Source organism: Salvelinus sp. IW2-2015, unplaced genomic scaffold, assembly GCF_002910315.2.
Source record: "Salvelinus sp. IW2-2015 unplaced genomic scaffold, ASM291031v2 Un_scaffold4909, whole genome shotgun sequence".
Classification (NCBI taxonomy): domain Eukaryota; kingdom Metazoa; phylum Chordata; class Actinopteri; order Salmoniformes; family Salmonidae; genus Salvelinus; species Salvelinus sp. IW2-2015.
Genome location: NW_019946178.1, coordinates 35137 through 44562, shown reverse-complemented (window position 1 = coordinate 44562; position 9426 = coordinate 35137). Strand labels below are relative to the sequence as shown.

Genomic DNA, 9426 nt, shown 5'->3' with positions numbered 1-9426 from the left:
CTGCTGAGCTCCAGTTATCTCCGTGTCCAGAGTCTACCCACCCTTCCACAAGCCCACCAGTGATGATGCTGCTGACTCCAGTTATCTCCGTGTCCAGAGTCTACCCACCTTTCCACAAGTCCAACAGTGATAATGCTGCTGACTCCAGTTATCTCCGTGTACAGAGTCTACCCCCCCTTCCACAAGCCCAACAGTGATGATGCTGCTGACTCCAGTTATCTCCGTGTCCAGAGTCTACCCACCCTTCCACAAGCCCAACAGTGATGATGCTGCTGACTCCAGTTATCTCTGTGTCCAGAGTCTACCCACCCTTCCACAAGCCCAACAGTGATGATGCTGCTGACTCCAGTTATCTCTGTGTCCAGAGTCTACCCACCCTTCCACTAGCTCAGTCAGGATAATGGCTCCACAGCCCCCTCCACCTCCGAATGTTCCTGACTATCTTGGAACAGAGGTGCCAGCCCAGATTAGCCTGGAATCCTACCGTAGCAGCAGGTTTTCGGTCCAAAAACCTTCATTTAATGGTAACTGGTTCATAAGAAGAGAGTGTCTGGAATACTCGGTTACTGAAGATGTGTGGGGTCCATCTACTGGGAGGTGGTTAACTAGTCTGTATATTCTGCTGATTCCATACATTGGCTGTAAAAGTGGGTAGAAACAGACATATAACTGTATCTATGTGGTCTTTACTTGAGTGTGTTTCAGCAGGGTGAGGTCAGAGAGATGCTTCCAAGTCACTATTTTTCTGAACTCATAAAATCCTTTACACAATCTGATGGGATGGATGTTCAACCCCATTAAAATGACCATCAGGTCAATATAGAACCTTTAAGTTAAGACCTCACAGATCTGTTCATGGCAAAGCAGATCAATGAACGATACTAATTGATTCTTAAAGAATATAACTTATAAATCATGAGCCTCATCTTGAGGAGTCACCAGTGACAGTATTCATAAAGAGTAGGAGAGCTGATCTAGGATCAGTTTAGCCTTTTAGATCATAATGAATCAGATTACATGGAGAGGGGAGACCTGATCCTAGATCATAATGAATCAGATTACATGGAGGGGGACCTGATCCTAGATCACAATGAATCAGATTACATGGAGAGGAGGACCTGATCCTAGACCATAATGAATCAGATTACATGGAGAGGGGGACCTGATCCTAGATCATAATGAATCAGATTACATGGACATGGGGGACCTGATCCTAGATCATAATGAATCAGATTACATGGAGGGGGGGACCTGATCCTAGATCAGCACTCCTCCTCTGTGACACTGCCAGTATGAAACAGAACACATAGTTGTAAAGTCTAGTTACAGCAGGTGTTTACTGCCATCTAGTGGTAGATACCAATAAAACACTTTATTATCAGGATGGGGAGACGGCTGAGCTGAAACAGAAAGTCAAGTTGTTCTTTTGTACAGGATCCATTTTGAGACGACAGAGCAGAAAACACTACATGGAGAGAAGTAAAAAATAAAGTAAGTATTTCTGAACAATAGTTAATTCTAATGAACAGAGTAAGAGAATGAATACCTGGAATGAGATATTACTAGTTAGTAGAACTGCTACTGGAGCTGAGTTGCTGACAGACAGCAGTTTTCAAAGTGTAAACTAATCAGTAGGCCGACATGTTATCAGTAAAACGTCTGGTAAAGATGGTGGAGGAGCTTTTCAATTATATGGTTTTATGTTTATCTCAGGGTTTCTCAATCCTTTTGTTCTTACCAGCACTTACACACCTGATTCAACTAATCATCAAATATTTTAAGACAGTTTAATATTTGAGGCATACAAATTAACATTCTGCAAATTAAAACCTTTTGGCGTTTGTAGCCTGCTTACAATTCATTAAAAGTCCGACAGTAAACCACAGCTAAACTGGTGGTTCCAGTAAATTATATGTTTATCAAAAATAATTGTAAGAGAGATGTCTTGAAGAAACGCGTCTGGGGTTTAGAACTCGTGTCTCAGTGCACTTGCCGAACAGTGGGAAGTTCAGTTTGCATGTCCCGGTGCTACAGGGGACGTGGACATTTTTATTTAAGGACCAATGAGGAATGGTATTAAATGCGTAAAACTCTGCTCACCCGGGGAACGGAAATCGCAAACGTGTTCAGGAGGCAGGAAGCGGATGACCAGGAGATGTTCTCTGTTTAGTGAGTCTAGAGGCAGTAGGATGACCAAGAATGTTCTCTTGGATAAGTGTAGTGATTGGACCATTTTCTGTCCTGCTAAGCATTCAAATGTAACGAGTTACTTTTGGGTGTCAGTGAAAAGATATGGAGTAAAAGTTCCTATTTTCTTTAGGAAATGTAGTGAATTAAAAGAAGAAAGTTGTTAAAAATATATTTCTCAAAGACAATAAACTTACTGTTAGCGAATACACATAATTATGAGACATGGTCTTGTGTTGCGGTACTGTCTGAGAACTACTTAAACAAACAGTGACTTATTATTATTAATATTATTATTATTGTTGCTGTCTGTCTATAACTACCCTGAACAAACAGTGACTCATATTATGTATTATTATTATTATTATTTATTATTGTTTCTGTACTGTCTAGAACTACCCTTAAACAAACAGGTGACTTAATTATTATTATTATTATTATTATTTTTGCTGGTACTGTCTATAACTACCTTTTAACAAACAGTGCGGACTCATTATTAGATTTATTATCATTATTATTATTATTGTTTGCTGTTACTGTCTATAACTACTCTTAACAAAACAGTACTTATTATTATTATAATTGTTGTTATTTATTGATTATTATTGTTGCGTACTTGTCTATAACTACCTTAACAAACAGTGACTTATATTATTATTATTGACAGTTTACCATGGAGATGAAATGTCACAACGACATGCTTCATTGTGATGCCATTAAAAATCATCTGACTGTTCTATGATCTGTTTAGTAAATGTTATTTCTCAAAGAGGTAATGAATTTTAAATGAGAACAATTGACATTTCAGAATTAGGTTCGTCACTGCTGTTAACCACAACCAACGATGTGGGATCTCTGTTAGGGACAGTGCTCTAAATGAGTCTCTCTGGTGAGGAAAGAGGGAGGGGGGCCCGCCTCTAAAATAGTCTCTCTGGGGGACATGACACCAGAGCTAAGAGTGAGATGACAATTTTATGACGAATTTATTAAGTTATTTCCAAAATAAGACCCGGCGGTCTGTGGAGGTACTGCAGGGCGTTCTCAATCCCGGGGGTCTGTGGAGGTTACTGCAGGGTTTCTCAACTCCGGGGATCGTGGAGGTACTGCAGGGTGATCTCAATCCGCGGGTCTGAGGAGTACTGCAGGGTTCTCAATCGGAGTCTGTGGAGTACGCAGTTCTTCAATCCTGGCGCTGGACGCGTACTGCAGGGGGTTCTCAATCCAAGTTCTGTGGAGGTACTGCAGGGGTCCACGGCACCTACGTACTCGTTGCTAAGTGTAAGACATTGATTAGAATTTTTACATCGACACGGACCACTTTTTGCCTACTCTATTATTGTCTTATAATAGAATGAATCTTTGTTATTTAAACCCAATTGTGATCGTTTTGTTACAAGCAGAATTGGGAACAATATACCGTTATATCAAACACACTCTTCCACACCCATTTAACAACTCTAAAATAAGCCTTTTGCCATAGTTAGGCATCAAGTCCCTTGCCAGGAATGTTGCCGACAACGTTGCAATACAATTTTCATATTCATCGAACACATATTACTCCCGCAGATGCCTTCACTTGCCAATTTATAGCCACGCCAATTAGCGATTATTATATTAACAATGTGATGTTGCGCTCCAAAGGAACAACTTGAAATAACATTGATGTAGATAGTTAAAGAATCAAAAAGAAAAACATAGTTTATCTATTACACTCTTAAAAATAAGCGTTCCTTATTGGAACCAAAAAGGCTTCTATCACTTCCTTCATATAGGAACAACTAAAAGTTTATAAATATATTTTTGGGTCAGTGAGAAGAACCTGTAGAGTTCTGGATCAATGATAAGGTTCACTGTTTTTGAGGAATAATCGTTAACTCGGCGTGCCTAGGCATGCCCTCCAGTGTTCAACTTCCACCACTCGGCTTAACGCTCAACCTCTTGTTGTGGAATGATGTTAAATATTTTACCATTTCTAATGTAGAGATCTCTTGACATTTTATCATTTTGACTGTATTAAAAACCTAGAAGTATCTATCTAGTATTGTTCTGGGTCGAGTGTAGCCATTGCACTTAACCTATATCCTCACTCACCTGCCGAGCGTGTATAGAAGCCTAGCTAATACAGTACTGCATTCTACTGTATAGTGAGGTCCACGATGAATAGATATATATTATTACTGTGTTAAAACCTAGACAAGTACTCAGATTTCTCTGGAGAGGAGGCAGATTATATATTATTTACGATGAAACACTAGCCCAAGTACTAACTGAATTATACTCGGTGAGCATAGAGCCAACGACTAAATAAAATATTACGCGTAGAATAAACACTAGAGCAAGAAACTTAACTGAAAAATATCAATCTGAAGATGAAAAGAGAAAAGTGAGGAACAGAAAATTACTATTGATCTCTATTACTGAATGTCTAAATACCCTAGCAGCAGGTAACTACTGGTTTCTTCTAGAATGAGAGTGCCCAAGTAGTACATATCTAGTTCTCTGTCATTGTCAGGTTATACCATAATGCTTTTGTAATAAATAAACCCCTATTATAATGCGCCTCAACTTACCTTACATGGAATTCCTTCCTCGCAGAGATAGGTGACAGTGCACTGATTTGTTTTAGAATCTTCAATGTTTTTTTTTATTTAACCTTTATTAACCGAGGATAGCAACAGTGGAAAGTTCTCATTTACAATATGCGACAACTGGCCACGAAAAGCAAAAGCACGCTTCACACAATACAAACAACACATGTTACACATGGAAGTAAAACAAACATATAGTCAATAATACAGTGAAAAAAAAATAAGGTCTATAACAATGGAGCCAAGTGATGTGAGATAAGGGAGTGTGAAGGCAAACAAATATATGTATAAATAAAGTAAAATAAATAAATAAAAATATAAAAGGCCAGATATATAAACTGACTACTATCATATGTAAACATAAAAACTAAAAAAAAAACCCTGAATGTGGTTTTGCAGCGGAAGAAAGTGCCAAAGTAGAGACAGAAAAGAATGGGGTGCAAGGAGCAAAATAAATTAATAAAATAAAACATAGGTAAAGAGGTTAGTGGTTGGGCTAAAATTGTTAGATGGGTTATGTTACAGGTGCAGTAATCTAATGAGCTGCTTGACAAAGCTGGTGCTAAGGCTAGGTGAGGGAGATAGGTGTTCCAAATTCAGAGATGTTTTGTAGTTCGTTTCCAGGCATGCAGCAGAGAACTGGAAGGAGAGGGCGTCCAAAGGAAGAATTGGTTTTGGAGGGTGACTAGGAGAGATATAACTGCTGGAGCGCGTGCTACAGATAGGTGCTGCTTATGGTAGACCCAGCGAGCAGAGCAAAGGGGGACTTTTTACCTAGGCAGGAGGTCTTGTAGATGACCCTTGGAAACCAGTGTGTTGGGCGACAGTATGAAGCGAGGGCCAGCACCAACGAGAGTGTACAGCGTCGCAGTGTGGGTTAGTATATGGGGCTTTGGTGACAAAAACGGATGGCACTGTGATAGACTGGCATCCAATTTATTGAAGTAGGGTTTTGGAGGCTATTTTTGTAAATGCACAATACCGAAAGTCGAAGGATTGGTTAGGCATGGTCAGTTTTACAGGGTTATGTTTGGCAGCATGAGTAAAAGACTTGTTGCGGAATAGGAAGCCAATTCTAAATTTGAACTTTGGATTGGAGGATTGCTTTTGAGTGGAGTCTGGAAGGAGAGTTTACAGTCTAACCAGAACACCTAGTATTTGTAAGTTGTCCACATATTCTAAGTCAGAACCGTCCAAGTAGTGATGTGGACAGCGGGCAGGGCAGGCAGCGATTCGGTTGAAGAGCATGCAATTTGGTTTTTACTTGTATTTAAGAGCAGTGGAGGCCACGGAAGGAGAGTTGGATGGCAATTGAAGCTCGCCTGCAGAGTTTGTTAACCACAGTGTCAAAGAAGGGCCCAGAAGCTTATAAACAGAATAGTGTTCGTCTGCGATAGAGGTGGATCAGAGAATCACCAGCAAGCAAGGAGCCGACATTTCATGAGTATACAGAGAAGAGGAGTCGGTCAAGAATTAGAACCCTGGGCACCCCCCATAGAGACTGCCAGGGAGGGCCCGGACAACAGACCCCCCGATTACACCACTGAACTCGATCAGAGAAGTACGTTTGGTGAACCAGGCGAGGGCAATCATTAGAGGAAACCAAGGCTGTCGATCTGCCAATGAGGATGTGGGGAGTTTGGGACAGAGTCAAAAAGCTTGGCCAGCGTCAATGAATACTGGCTGCAACAGTATTGTTTCCTATCGATGGCGCGTTACGATGTCGTTTATGACCTTGAGCGTGGGCTGAGGGTGCACCCATTGACCAAGCTCTGAACCAGATTGCATAGCGGAGAAGGATGTGGATGTGGGATTCCGCAAATGGTCGGTAATCTGTGTGTTGAAACTTGCTTTCGAAGACCTTAAGAAAGGACAAGGGTTTATAAGGATAGCGATATAGGTTCTGTAGCAGTTTAGGGTCAAGGGTGTCCCCCCCTTTGAAGGAGGGGCGATAACCGCAGCTTTGCTTTCCAATCTTTTGGGGATCTCGACGACACGAAAAGAGAGGTTGAAGAGGCTAGTAATAGGGGGTGCAAACAATTTCCAAGCAATAGGTTTTAGAAAGAATAGGGTCCAGATTATCTAGCCCGGCTGATTTGTAACGGGGTCCAGATTTATGCAGCTCATTTAGCGACATCAGCTGACTGTATTTGGGAGAAAGAGAAATGGGGGGAAGCTTGGGCAGCGTAGTAGGCAGAGGGGAGGCAGTGCTGTGGTCCGGTACGGGGCAGCCAGATGGAAAGCATGGCCAGCCGTGGAAAAATTGCTTATTGAAATTCTCATTATAGTGGATTTGTCGGGTTGGTTGACAGTGGTTTCCTATCTTTCAGAGCGGTTGGAGCTGGGAGGAGGTTGTTTCTTATTCTTCCATGGACTTTACGGTTTGTTCCCAGAACTTTTTTGAATTTGTGTTGCAGGAGCAAATTTCTGCTTGAAAAAGTAGCCTTGGGCTGTTCTAAACTGCCTGTGTATATTGGTCTGGCTTCCCTGAAAAGTCTGCATATTACACGGGGGCGGTTCGATGCTAATGAGAACGCCATAGAGTTTTTCTGTTGGTAAGGGCAGTTCAGGTCAGGGAGAGAACCAAGGGCTATTATCTGTTCCTGGTTTCTAAAATTTCCTTGAATGGGGCATTTGGCTTATTCAAGATGGTGAGGAAGGCATTTTTAAAAAATGACCAGGGGCATCCTCTACTGACGCGGATGAGATCGATATTCCTTCCAGGATACCCCGGCCAGGTCGATTAGAAAAGGCCTGGCTGCGCTGAAGTGTTTCAGGGAGCGTTTGACAGTGATGAGTGGAGTCGTTATGACCGCTGACCATTACGGAATACAGGCCAATGAAGGCAGTGATCGCTGAGATCTTGGTTGAAACAAGCCCAGAGGTGTATTTGGAAGGGCAAGTTTGTTAGGATGATATCTATGAGGGGTACCGAGTTTACGTGAATTGGGGGTACCTGGTAGGTTCATCGATAATTTGTGTGAGATTGGAGGGCATCAAGCCTTAGATTGTAGTGGGTGGCTGGGGTTTTGAGCATGTTCAAATTTAGGTACGCCTAAGCAGCACCTCGAACTCTGAAGATAGATGGGGGGCAATCAGTTCACATATAGTGTCCAGAGCACAGCTGGGGCAGAGGGGGTCTATAGCAGGCGGCAACGGTTTGAGAGACTGTTTTTAGAGAGGTGGATTTTTAAAAAAGTTAGAAGTTTCAAAATTGTTTTGGGAACAGACCTGGAACTTTAAGACAAAACTCTGCAGGCAGGGTCTTTGCAGTAGATGCAACACCGGCCCCCTTTGGCCGTTGCTATTCTGTCTGAAATCTTGTAATTGGGGATGAAAAATATCTGAGGTTTTTGAGTGGTCTTTCTAACGCCAGGATTCAGACACGGCTTAAACATCCGGAGTTGGCAGAGTGTGCATAGAGCAGTGAACAAAACAACTTAGGGAGGAGGCTTCTAATGTTAACATGCATGAAGCCAAGGCTATTACGCGTTACCAGAAGTCCATCAAAAGAGAGCGCTGGGGAATATGAGTGGAGCCAGGTACTGGCAGGGCCTTGGATTCACCTCTACATCACCAGAGGAACAGAGGAGGAAGTAGGATAAGGGTACGCGGCTAAAAGCTATGAGAATTGGTCGCCTAGAGCTTACTGGAGCAGAGAGTAAGATGGGAGGTTCTCGGCGGGCGAAAATTAAAATGTTTAAAGGAATAATGTACAGACAAAGTATGGTAGGATTGTGAATACATTGGAGTAGACCTAGGTATTGAGTGATGATGAGAGAGATATCCATAGTTGCTCATTATGGAAAAACAATCATTGAAACCAGGTGATGTACAATCGCAGCATGATTAGTGTGGATACGACTAGGTAACCCACCATCCCAGTAGGGATTGCTCCACCACAAACACCTTTGAGTAAGAGGTTGGATATATAGTGAACCGAAGAGTAGTGTCATGAGAACTACTCTATCTCTGTTGAAGAACCATAAGCCAGTATAAACACCATTATAATCGAAGGTAACAGTCGAGGGAAACTGCCCGGACAAAACCTGCTGCTACATAGTTTACGGATTTAATGAGAGAGTGGGCATGTCTTAAGTCGGCGAATCTGGGCTGGCGATGCCTCATCCAAGTAAGGGTTCCCAAAGTGATTAGTACAGGAACCATGCGAGAGTGAGATGGGAGGTTGGGGTTGGCTGGTGGAGCATTATCCTGACTGGAGTCCGTCAGTGAGTCCAGAGCGGGAGACACCGTTTGACCACCAAGACCGAGTTGAATATAGGTGGATGGTCCAAGTGCCTGTCAGCATCAGGTCTGTAGCAGGGCGCATGTGATAGAGGTCTGTTTTGGTAGATAGGATCTAAGCAACCCTGCACTCACAGGAGGTAATAACTGGTGAGCCGGTTTTGCCAGTACCGATTCATCACTCGGCTTGTGAAGCGGGGTAGTAGAGTTGGGGTATGACTCCTGACACGGATGATAATATAGTGAGTCCCAGCATCATCACTGTTGGCGCTTGTGGAATGCGGTGATGGCGTAGAACTCTGGACATGAGATACTGAGAGCTCAGAGACACGCGTTCAGTGTGGAAGATTGGGAGTCAATCCAAGATTGGCCAGTAATAGATTTATAAGTGATTACTCATCTCATT

The 9426-nt window shown here is 42.4% G+C and overlaps 1 protein-coding gene across 1 annotated transcript in view; it reads left to right on the top strand.

Moving 5' to 3' along the window:
• Window positions 1–936: 936 nt before the first annotated feature.
• Window positions 937–9426, top strand: part of LOC112077774 (NLR family CARD domain-containing protein 3) — a 39492-nt gene continuing 31002 nt past the window's right edge. The window contains exon 1 of the mRNA XM_024144220.2: window positions 937–1491. The gene's annotated coding sequence lies outside the window, so the exon portion shown is untranslated. The remainder of the gene's footprint in view (window positions 1492–9426) is intronic.